This window comes from Gouania willdenowi, chromosome 24, assembly GCF_900634775.1.
Source record: "Gouania willdenowi chromosome 24, fGouWil2.1, whole genome shotgun sequence".
In the NCBI taxonomy this organism is placed as follows: domain Eukaryota; kingdom Metazoa; phylum Chordata; class Actinopteri; order Blenniiformes; family Gobiesocidae; genus Gouania; species Gouania willdenowi.
Genome location: NC_041066.1, coordinates 22,337,001 through 22,349,436, shown reverse-complemented (window position 1 = coordinate 22,349,436; position 12,436 = coordinate 22,337,001).

The following is a 12,436-nucleotide window of genomic DNA, read 5'->3' as shown; positions in this document are numbered from 1 at the left end:
TGGATAATTTAGCACTTATTATAGATATAGATGTTAGCACATTGACAAGCACTAGCATCTCCTCCAGCTCTGCGGTTGTTGGTTTGCGTCTTTTTACGCCATGACGTCATCATCAAAGGTTTTAAAAGTAACGAGCTAATTTTTAAAATGTAATCGGTAGAAAGTACAGATATTTGTTTCAAAAAAAGTAAAGAGTAAAAGCCCAAAAAAAAAAAAAAAATATTCAGGCAAAGTACAGATACCAGAAAAAGTACAATAACAAAGGATTTGTACTTCGTTACTTGTCACCTCTGGGTACTGAATAATCCAAAGGGCTACCGGTTGGATACATTCTTCTTAAAATTTAACGTTTAGGTAAATGGAAGTAAAGTAGCAGGTAGCGTAAAATGACTATCAGAGATGTAAAGAGTACTGATATATCTAGAGGTGAAAGTAATAGATTACAAGTACTCACGTTACTGTAACTGAGTTGCTTTTATGGGTACTTGTACGTTTTTGAGTATATTGCTAAATCAGTAATTTTACTTGTACTTAAGTACATTTTAAAAGAGGCAAAGTCATTTGTTACATTTATACACCCAACCGTTACTGAGTAAAATATATTGATTTTTTTGTTTTAAAATGATCAAAGGACATAGTGAAACTACAAAAAATGAAATAACCATACAGCAATCAAACGCATCACATCATAGCCGACCAATCAGAATAACAACACACTTTATGGCTGATAATATTGCTACAGGTAACCAATCATTACATAACACAACCACTGTACTGCTGTTTCATGAGAACATGCAATAATCTGAAAATGACGCCATGATATGTTGAGGTTTCATATATTCAGACAACTTTTTTCATGGAAATTTAACACAAATGACAGAAAAATAACTCAAAAATAACTCCCAAAATGACCAAAAATACACAACTTTTTTCAGGAAATGCACTTTAATCTCCTGACACGTTTCAACTGCCAACTATAGTCTTCTTCCGAATAATCCCTTCTATCTCTTTTCCTATCCACCTTTCCTTAACCCCGTGGATGATGTCACGGGGTTAAGGAAAGGTGTTAGGAGAGGAGTTAGGAAACGGCCATCACGTTTGTTTTGACAATCAGACGCACTTCCACTAGGTGACGTAATTATCTGACGGCCGCGAATGTTAGTGACGTCTGGCGTGGTGAAAAAACTACACATTTCCAAAAACACTTTCCTCTGATATAATCCCAAAAATCACAGGGTTTGAATGTAAATCAAAGAAAAAGAGGTTACCATGGCTACGAGGAACAAAAGTGAAACGTCACATTGAGAATGGTTGCTCACACTCACCTTCCACTCATAAACATAAATGATGTTGAATAAAACATAATGTGGCTAAAAATGTCTCTGATCACTTTTTATTGTCAGTTATAATCTGATAATATGTGTTACATATAATAATATATGGGTTTTACATTATTTATTTGAAGCTGTTCAAGGCATACTATTATATTGGTAACTTACGTGATCTCCGTTACTTGTCGGTCATCGTGAGTTTCCGTGAGCTCTCGGGTGTGCGTTTCCCTTTAAATGTTGTCGCCGTAAAGAATTGTGGGTCAGCATTATGTGGTCTCCTTTGGTAAAGGATGTATCAGTGTTTCCTAGGCTAAAGGAGGTTATAAAGGAAGCGTTGAGCCTCCTTTCCTCAGCTTAAAGAGAACTTGAACGCTCTTTATCATGGCCGCCACCTAAACACTTCCGGGGGTAAAGGAAAAGTGGATAGGAAAGGAGATAGGAGGGAATACAGCCACTGTCTTCTTCAGAGGCGTCTGCTGATCACTTTGATGACATGTCCTTATGACTTCTTACCGTAATGAAACTGTAACATTTTATTTTAAAAAAAATATGACAAAATGAACTTGCTGGAGTTATAACGCCATGGTATTGTTTACTAACTGCCCACATTCATTTCATATAATTGTATCTACTCAACCACTAGGTGGCAGCAGTTCCCATCACATGTGAACCAAAGGGGCTCAGAGAATAAATATTAATGCAACCCATCCCAGCAGAAAGATGGGACAGAAACACTGTAACACACTGATCTTTCCTTGAGTTTATTTCAACGTTATCTTGACACACAAAGACAAGCTCCATGCAGCTCCAGTCACAAACAGAAACAGCTTCTGCCATACCAGGTACAGTATACACGTCTGAAGCTTATCCACAGCTTTACATTTCATTCCCTTGATAATGTTCATGAGTTAAACTAATTTAGCCAAGTGAAACAAACATGTTTGAGTAACCGAGAGCAGAGATAAGGCCGGTGGTCTGTGGTCAGAGACTGGCTCTCTAAGAAAGAAAGCACCTTGACTGGGATGGTCTGAGAGTATTAGTCTGCAGTTCCCTGCTGCCTGTGTATCTTGGCAGTTATTTTGACAGGCACTATCATTGACAGAAAGGAGATAAGTTGTCTTAGGAATCACCATGGCGCCTGTGTGTCCCTCCTATGGCCTGTTCAGACTCTTGTCAAAGCCCCATATCTGTCCTGCCCCCTTTTTTCTCCTTTACTTCAGCACAAGGGAAAGGGTTATGGGAGGGGTGAACTATGGGGGTTTGTGTTGGCAAAGGACCGAGTGTTTCTGGGTATCATCGTCCCCCTTTCAAGACATCTGGAACATCAGTGTGACTTTAGAAATAGGAGCACTCATGTGCAGGCCACCCTCGCTCTTCTTTGGTCACTACAAACGCATCGTTTTAACTGTAAATCTACGTTTCTTTGACATTTTATTACGCACAAATGAAGTCAAAGATGAACTACTATAAATGCTTACTTCCTCAAGTCTCTTTATTAATTGAAAGTTATGAATTTGGTAAAAAAAAACCCCACAGTTTTCTGTCTTTTTTTCAAATACACTCACAAAAAAGCCCAACTAAGGGTTTTTTATTTTTATTTTTATTTTTTACTTCTTCTTAAATATAAAGTATTATTTTTATTTGTTTAAATCTGAAATAAAAAATAAACCACTATACATTTTAAATCCTTCTATAATTCATTTTACTGAAAGTCATGAATTTGGTAAAAGAAAAAAAACCCAACAAAAAAATGTTTTTGTCTCTTTGTCAAATACACTCAAAAAAAGTCCATCTAAGGGATTTGTTACTTCAACTTAAGTATAGAGTATTACTTTTATTCATTTAAATCTGAAGTTAAAGATAAACTACTGTAAATATTAAGTCCTTCTAGAATTTATTTTATTTAAAGTCATGATTTTGGTAAAAAAAAACAAACAAACACTGTTTTCTGTCTTTTTGTCAAATACACAAAAAAGTCCAACTAAGAGGTTTGTTATTTAACACATTTTCCATGTAAAGTCATTTTGTTAATGTATCAGTTCAACATGGGTTAATGTGATTATTTAGACATACATTGCATATGTAAGGGTTATTGTAACATATTTAGCAAAATATGATCAGACTTTTAGACTACTTGGGCTATTTAAAGTTGCTGGAGTCTATCTTTTTATTTACTTATTTTATATAGATCAATAAATCAAAGGTCATTTGTTCGAAAAAGATCAAAATTGCCATAATTAGTTTCCGTATGACAGAAACACAGCTCGTAAGAATGAAGTAAAAACACTTCTATGCATCCGTCTACAAGACTCCACCTCCCACAATGCAATGCACGAAACTTTTCCAACAATGTCAATAAAAAAGTGTTGAAAATCAACCTTCGAGTGACATATTTGAACCTTTTTTGTCTTTTTTTCCGAAACAAATGTTGGATTTATTGATCTGTGAGGCCTACACTGTCTTTATCTGATATAAAAAATCAAGCTTATAGGATATGATTGTGTCTTAATTCCATAGGGTCGTTACAAATGCTATAGAAGTATATACAAGTCATTTCCATATTTTGTTTTATAGCATTATGTATTATTTAAACTAGTGGTTCTAAAAGGTTTTTGGCTCAAGTACCCCCCTTTTGTCCAACAACAACAACATTTTGCTCAGAATACGATTTAAAACAACTATAGATCATTTTGATGGAATAAATGAGTGATAACACACATTTTAAATAAGCCCATTTTGTAAATAAAACAGTATTTAGTGCCTTATTATCATTTCTTGCGTGGTGTGGAACCAAGACTGACCTTTGTATTTTCAGTTCATGTTCTAATTAAGATCATTTACTGATTTAAGCAAATTAATCTAGAGGTAGGCACCTTTTATCACAGCGGGGCCACAAAAATGTGTTTGTTTGATCGGAGGGTCACATGATCAACGTTCATGTCAGCATTTAGACTAATGAGTGATCTGAGCATTATTAAAGGAAAGAAAAAAGTCATTTTGTGTGTTTTTCTCTCATTCTGTGCACGTTTGTTGTCGTCTTGCTCGTTGTGAGGCATTTTGTGCATTTCTGTGGTCCATTTGTGTATTTTTCCTGTAAAATATATGTTTTTTGGAGTCATTTTGAGTTTTTTGGTGTAATTTTTGTGTATTTGTGTTGTCGCTTTGCTTTTTTGTTAGTTCTGTGGGTTTGCAGAATCATTTTTCATGTTTTTCTTGTCTTTTGGTGTACTTTTGTTGTCATTTTCTGTAATTCAGTAAATTTTTCTGAGTAATTTTGTGTATAACTATTGTTGTTTTGTTCATTTTTGTAGTAGTTTGGAGAATTTTCTGTGTTTTTCTCTTGTCTTTTACTAGATCTTTCTGCAATGTTGTAATTATTCATGTTTTTTTTTTTTTTTAATGTATTTTTGCTCTTGTTTTGTGTATTTTTCTGTCATTTTGTGCATTCACTTTGGGGGCCGCATGAAATTAGACCGAAATTAGACCTTTCAAATGTAGTTTTTCTTCTTGACCCATGTAATATATACCTGAATGAACCGATATATGTACATTTAGATTGAAATCAACACATTTCTTTTGAATGGTAACGCTTTCCACTCATTTATTTGGTTCATCCATTTTTTTTCCGTGTAAAAAGAGTTTGTGATTTTAATTCTAATGTCGGATCTGTTTCCTTCAGTCTCATTAAATGTCACATTTTAACCAAAGTCTGGTGTCAAAGTGACAACGACAGCAGCACAAACCCAACCCTCTATCGCTCCATCCTGTCCTTTGTTTATGCTAACTCACAGAAAAAAAAACATGGAGGATATATTTCTTGTATCTTTTAAAAAACAGTCAGGGTGGGGGTGGTGTGGGGGGGGGGGTCACCCATGGTGAGCGTCGTTCGTTTTGGCCTTGAGGAGATTTAAAATCATTTCTGCTCAGATGTCACACTTGAAGCTTAGACTATGACCGCTGATAATTTCAAGTACACCGTCGCAGCAAAGAAGACACCGAACCTAAACAAGAGAATAAGGAAATGTCACACAAATGATAAGTGATTGGTAGAAAGAGACGAGACGGGCCTCATCATTCTTAATAATGAGTGGAAATGCGTGTTAAAAATGTGCTGTCATACAGTATTTCAGTGGGGAAAAATGGGCGCTTTTTATCAGCGTGTTTAGTCGGAGATTTACTGCTGACAGACTGTTGTGCAACAAAGCAATTAGAAAAAGACACACTTAAAACTAAGTGAATGAGTGAAATACTTCTGTCGAGGCAACGGCCGACACTTTTGGCGTGCTGATAAGCTTTAGACAGATGAGACGGAGACACAAATAGGTTCAGGCTGTTTTAAATTCACGTCAGTACTTCATCTTTCTTATCATTCCACTGAATAGTGAATAGTATGCACTTCTTTCCCCTCGACTTTATTCTTTCTCTTGTCTCGTTTGTAATGAATACGTTATATTGACTCTTTTTTTTTTTTTTAAAAACTTCTTTAAGTGAACGTTTTTAACCTTTAGGATTGTTTTCATTATGTGTGAAACCAAAGGTGATAAGACAACAACAATTATAGTGAAATGATGTCATAAATGATGGCTGTGCCTAGGCCGTAGATACGGACTTTTATGGCAAAAAAAGCAGTTTTTATGTGTATTTTCCCTAAACTTTCACCTTCTTCTAACTTTAAAACATGAATAAAGTGACACTAAAGTTGTTTTCAACTGGTCCAACATCAGGATCCAAAATTACTCCTAAGTAACAATATGGTTTTTTTCTTTTTAAATAAATAAGCTATTAAGACCACATATGAAATTGATTAGATGTCAGTTAATATTTGTATATATAGAGAGAATATTTTATTTTACCATTTTGTTAAAATATGAACTCACTTTGAGCAGTTTATGGCTGATTTAGAAAAGTATTGGGTTTTTTACTTAAATTTTTACCGTACATGCCCTAATATTAGAGTATTTTTAATCAAAATTTAAATTTTTTTATTTTAACAATATCCTGTAGTACATATATGTTTAATTTTGTGCGTCCCCGAAAATAAAACTACAAAATGATCACCAAAACATACAGAATGACAGAAAAATACACACAATGACCAGAAAATACACAAAGTGATGACAAAACATGATATATGACAGAAGAAATAACCTAAAATAACTCCAGAAACACACAAAATGACAGAAAAATGAACAAAATGACAACAAAAAAATACAAAATGACAGAAAAATAACTCCAGAAATACACAAAATGACAGAAAAATACAATGACTAGAATACACAAAATGACAACAAAAACACACAAAATGACAGAAAAATAAACAAAATGACAAGAGAAACATACCAAATGACAGAAAAATAACCAAAAATCACAAAAAAAACACAAACAATGACAAATTGACAAAAAAAATCTCACAAAATGACACAAAACCATTGTTAAATTCCTTTAATTTTGTTCCGATTGGTCATTATTCTATTCTGTGGTTCTCATATTGGTCAATTACACTTTTGTGATGGTAATTGTAATAATAATTGTAATAAAAGTTGCCCATCTCTGCTGTAATATATATTTCAGATTGTTTTTGTTTTTTTTAATAAAACGGTCATCGGTCTGGATCATATTTTGAGCATTTTATTATTTGTAAATATTTTCTTTAACTTTTATTTCAACTGCAGAAATCCCATTGGAACACAAAAAAAAAAGAAAAAAGAAAGTTTGGTGTATTGTTTTTGCGTGAATTCATATAAATTATTAAAAGCGTGTTCCAATCGAAGCGTCCAGTTAAATGTAAAATAAAGTAATTTATTGTACAGACTGAGTTCAGCTCGTAGTCATGAGTTTGTGATCTCAGCAGCAGTATATTATTCATCTTATCACATTTTCTTTTGATGACACATTAAAAAATGTGATGGTTTGGACGGTACGGAGACACCGCCTCTTCTTTGGTGGTCTCTGACACATCAGACTGACTCAAAGACCACCTTCTGGGTTATTTTAAGGGTAATGACCCTCGACACACACGCACACGCACACACACACAACTATTTGCACAACTCCGCTCCCAAAGACAAAGGGAGGAATGAAAGTGAAGAAGAGATGGTTGGAGGCAGGTCGATACTGTATCCCATCCAGTGTCACTACACCTACTGTCAATCTGACTAGTCAGCTGAGGCAATGCAGCCGCGACCTTTGACCCCCGACGCTGAACAGCAGGGAAAAGGTTATCAAAGCTAAGGTTGGACTTCTTCAGACTATAGCGATCAGCCTACGGAGGAGCGGCACCTTACTGTGTCCAAACCCCACGGGATGATGGACGTAAACAGAATAAAATCCCTCTCAGACACAAAGACACGCAGCCTATCATCTGGGCTTTTTGATCATGTGACAGTGAGAGGGGAGCAAACAGAGCATGCATGTTTACTCTGCTTATCAGTGGTGTTGTAACAAGTAGAGAAACACACAAGCTGACCCCAACACATGCACACAAGGTAGGAAAAAAACATCTTGGACAAACGCTACAGTGTCAAAAAAGAGTTTCATCCATCAAACTTTTAAATAAAATAATGACATATTCACACTTACTTCTGTTCTATTTTTACTGAAATCTACGGAGGCCTTAAGCGGCCATGCATTCATATTATTTTTTTTTGGTCCGTTTCCCAAGATAACTAGATCATTTTCAGGTAGGAATATTTTTATTTGGCTCAATTTTCTGGGTAAACAAGATAATTTTTAGGTATTTATTTGGTCTGTTTTCCTGAGATAACAAGAATATTTTCTGGTATTAATATTTTCATTTGGTCCATTTTGCCGAGATAACGATATAATTTTCAGGTAATAATATATTTTGATTTGAAAACAAGATAATTTTAAGACATTAATATTTTTAATTTGATGCGTTTTCCCGTAATAACAAGACAACTTTCAGGCACTAATATTTTTATGTGGTCTGTTTTTCTGAGAAAACAAGATAATTTTAAGGTTTTCATATTGTTATTTAGTCCGTTTTCCTATAAGGCATTCATATATACATGTATATGTATAAAAGTTTGGCCCATCTGATGTTCAATCTCGTTATCAAGGGAAAACGAATCCAAATCATGAAGGAAACATTTAACCAAGTAGAGGTAATCATCTATTGCAGGGCCGTCCAATTTGGGGCCCGCGGGCCAAAGTTGGACACTTGGCTAAAAGCTAAAGCTAACCACTTCATAAAAGTTAGAGACCAGTAAAAAGAACGCGTCTTACTGTCATCAAACCACAAAAATCTGTGTATCATTCGTTTTTCATTATGTAACAAAAACATGAAAAACAAAAAAAACACTCATTATTTCATATTTGTTTCCAAAACCAAAATAAAAAAGAAAACGGAAAACGCCTTGTTTTTCAAAATCAAGCTCTTTTGCTTTGGTAAAGAAAATGAAAAACGGAAAACGAACACCGTTATTTGTTTTCTCCATTACCGAGTACGTGACCTGGAAGTGAAGCGTTACACATTCTGAGAAATCTTTAGCTCTGCAACACTTAGGAGTCTCTAAATCCTCTGAAATGTCTGTGAGGAGGTTCTGTGTCCAACACCAGCTAAAGCGAAAAGGACACGTTTCTGATGCACAGTTGGAAGCAGCGATCTTGTCATGCTGAACTGCCGTTAGCATAGCCGTTAGCGTCGGATGACCGTACACTTCCGGGTCACGTACTTTGGCAAATCGGTAATGGAGAAAACGAATTAAGTTGTTCGTTTTCCGTTTTTCGTTTTCTGTACCGACGCAAAAGAGCTTGATTTTGAAAAACAAGGCGTTTTCCGTTTTTTTTTTTTCATTTTGGTTTTGGAAACAAATATGAAATAATGAGTGTTTTTTTTCGTTTTTTCATATTTTTGTTACATAATGAAAAACGAATGATACACGGATTCACAAAGAGCCACTGATTTGTTTATGGTAAGATTGAACTTTTAAAAACCAGGAACAGGCTTCATGTCTCCCACTAAAAGGCCTCCTGCGTGTGCGCTGAGGATTGTCTGCATAAAAATGGATGTTCCTCGTAGTGATGGATGCAGCATTTTGTATCTCATGTTTCTCCGTGCACCAAATGTCTTTCTTTTTCTCATCTTTTTCAGTCACATTGGAACATGTTCTGCTCTCTATAGTTAATATTATGAAATGAATGTAATACAGTACAGTGATTTCAAAAATAAACAAAAAAATATTAAGCTGATGATCAATGACATTATTTTTCTTGAGTTTTAATGATTCAAGGCAGTGGAAAATGTAGTGTTTTGATCGTATAGGCGAGGTATGTTGTGTCCCATTTTGTTAAATTTATATTGTCTTTAAAGACATTTAGATGTTTCATAATTTTATGCAATGAAACACAATTCTTCGATTTCAAAACTACTGTAAGTGTTAATTTTTCACAGTGATGTCATTGGCATATTTAATTTCATGTGCGCCAACATGAATGTTTAGTTTGGGTCCGCGGCCCTCCACCGCGATTCATTTTCGGGATTTCAATTAAAAGAATTTGGGCACCTCTGCTCTATTGGTCAATATTACCAACAAGTGGACCATTCTGCCATCCTGTTACTGACATTTTTATTTTATTTTGGCGAGGCAAAATTCTTTCTAAAACACATTTCATATTCAGGCTGGAAGAAAGACTCCTGTTTTTGATGAACTGATGGTTCGAGCCACTAATGCTAATACATAGCCATTTGTGTGTTTTTAAATTTGTGTGTGTGCACGTGTGTGTGTGTGTGTGCGTCCCGCTTAGTTTTCACGCCACTGCCACATCAGTCCATCATCACAGATATGCTTTGCGGTCAGATAGCAAGTCTGGCGGCGCACAAGACATTTTGTCCACTCTGTCATGTTTACTTAAAATGATAAGGTTTTGATGGATTCCCCACGAACACACACATACATGCACACACATACATGCACACACATGACATGCACACAAATACAAATCAATATCTAAATCATTCAGATCATGTGAGCAAAAAAAAAAACACAAGTTTAAAGGTTGAACTTGTAATTTTGCTCATCATGTGATGAAAAACTGTTAAAAATCATCATAAAAGTCCATTTTTATGTGCAACTTTTAATCACAGCATCTTTAGTGAAACCCACAAAAAGTGAGATGATTCTTCTTCTTCAAGAATTTGAATTTAATTGATCAAACGTTTGTTCAAATATATGAAAAAACTCTCCCGTCCTCCTCTCAGTCTCTGTTTAGTGTCTCCACTCACTCAGTTTACTTTAGTCTGGCCAGCAGCCAGAATGTAGTCCAGTTCAGTGTAAATGTTCAGAACCAATTTAAAAAAGGCTAATGACGCCCAAAGCTTCTCATGTCATGTCAAATAATAGAGCAGATGTGGGCAACAGGCGGCCCAGGGGCCACATGTGGCCCCCGCTTTAAATTTGTGTTTACAAAATGACTTAAAATTAACATACAAAGTTCAAAAATTCACAAAATGACAACAAACCAAAAACACAAAAAGAGCGAATATACAAAATGACAGAAATGTACAAAACGACAAGAAAATCACAATTAAGAAAAACAAAAAAATGAAAGAATTTCCACAGGAGGGAAAAAAAGAATGTACAACATGAGAGAAATAACAAAATATATAAAATGACATTACAAAATGACAAGAAAAACACAAAAAGAAAGAATATACAAAATGACAAAAATGTCAGCAAAAATACAAAAAAATCTCAAAAATTACATAAAATGACTCCAAAATCACACAAAACGACAATTAAGAAAAACACAAAATGAGAGAATTTACAACATGAAGGGAAAAACAAGAATGTACAAAAATGATAAAATAATAGGATGTACAAAATGACAAAGAAAATCACGAAAGTAACAGCAAAAATACACAAAATCACATAAAACGACAATTAAGAAAAACACAAAATGAGATAATTTACAACATGAGAAAAAAAAGAATATATAAAATGAGAAACTAATAGACAATACAAAATGACAGAGAAATTTACAAAAATACTGTAAACAAAAACACACAAAACAGCATCCACGCACAAAATGAGGGAAAATTGCACAAAGTGAGCACAAAAACACACAAAACGACACCAAAACACACATAATGACAACAACACACAAAATTACCACAAAATTACTTGAAATGACTCCAAAATCACACAAAACAAAGATTGAGAAAAACGCAAAAATGAAAGAATTTATAACATGAGGGGGAAAATATTAGAATATACAAAATGAGAAAATAATAGAATATACAAAATGACAGAGAAATGTACAAAAATGCTGAAAAATATACAAAATGACTTCAAAACGACACAGAAAATACACTAGACAACAGCAAAAATGCACAAGTGAGGGAAAATTCCACAAAGTGTACAAAGCTACATCTACTCAGGACGCTTTGGTGTTTAGTAAATAATGGTGTATTCTCTAAATAAATATAATTATGCAGGGATTTAGCACAAGTTTATATTAAAAACTCCTGTCTGTTATGTTAAACTCTCCAACAATCATGACAAAATGACAAATGAAGTGATTTCTGTTTAAATAACTGAATATCAGTGTATTAAATGAAGTGATAAATCATACGTGCATCCCTAAAACTACCTCCAGTATATAGGCTGGAGTCAAGGACAGTATGTTCACTGGTTGAACAAAGAGATGAAATAATCAGGAGCAAAAACAACGGTTTCCTTCTTCTGATTCTTATTTTGCATCTCACCCCCCCTTCTCTCGCTCTGTCAAGGCCACACTTTTTCCTCCTCCTACTTGCACCCTGGAGAAGAGGTCAGAGTAACGGAGACAATCACACACACACACACACAGATTCAGCAGTGACTGAATACAAGCGCTACAAATCTTCTCCGTCTTATCGAGAACAACACACTGATAAGTGTGTCTCCACTCCCCATCCGACAGATCCATCTCCGAAAACATCTGTGACAAAACGAGGAAATATATGTGCGAGCGAACGACACGTTGATGCTTCCATTCACGTGAAACTAGCAAAGTTTAGATGACATGTGTGTGTGTTTGCGTGTTTTGGGAGATGAGCACCTGCAGCTAATGATGTGAAACCTGCTAACTTCATCTGCTACAGT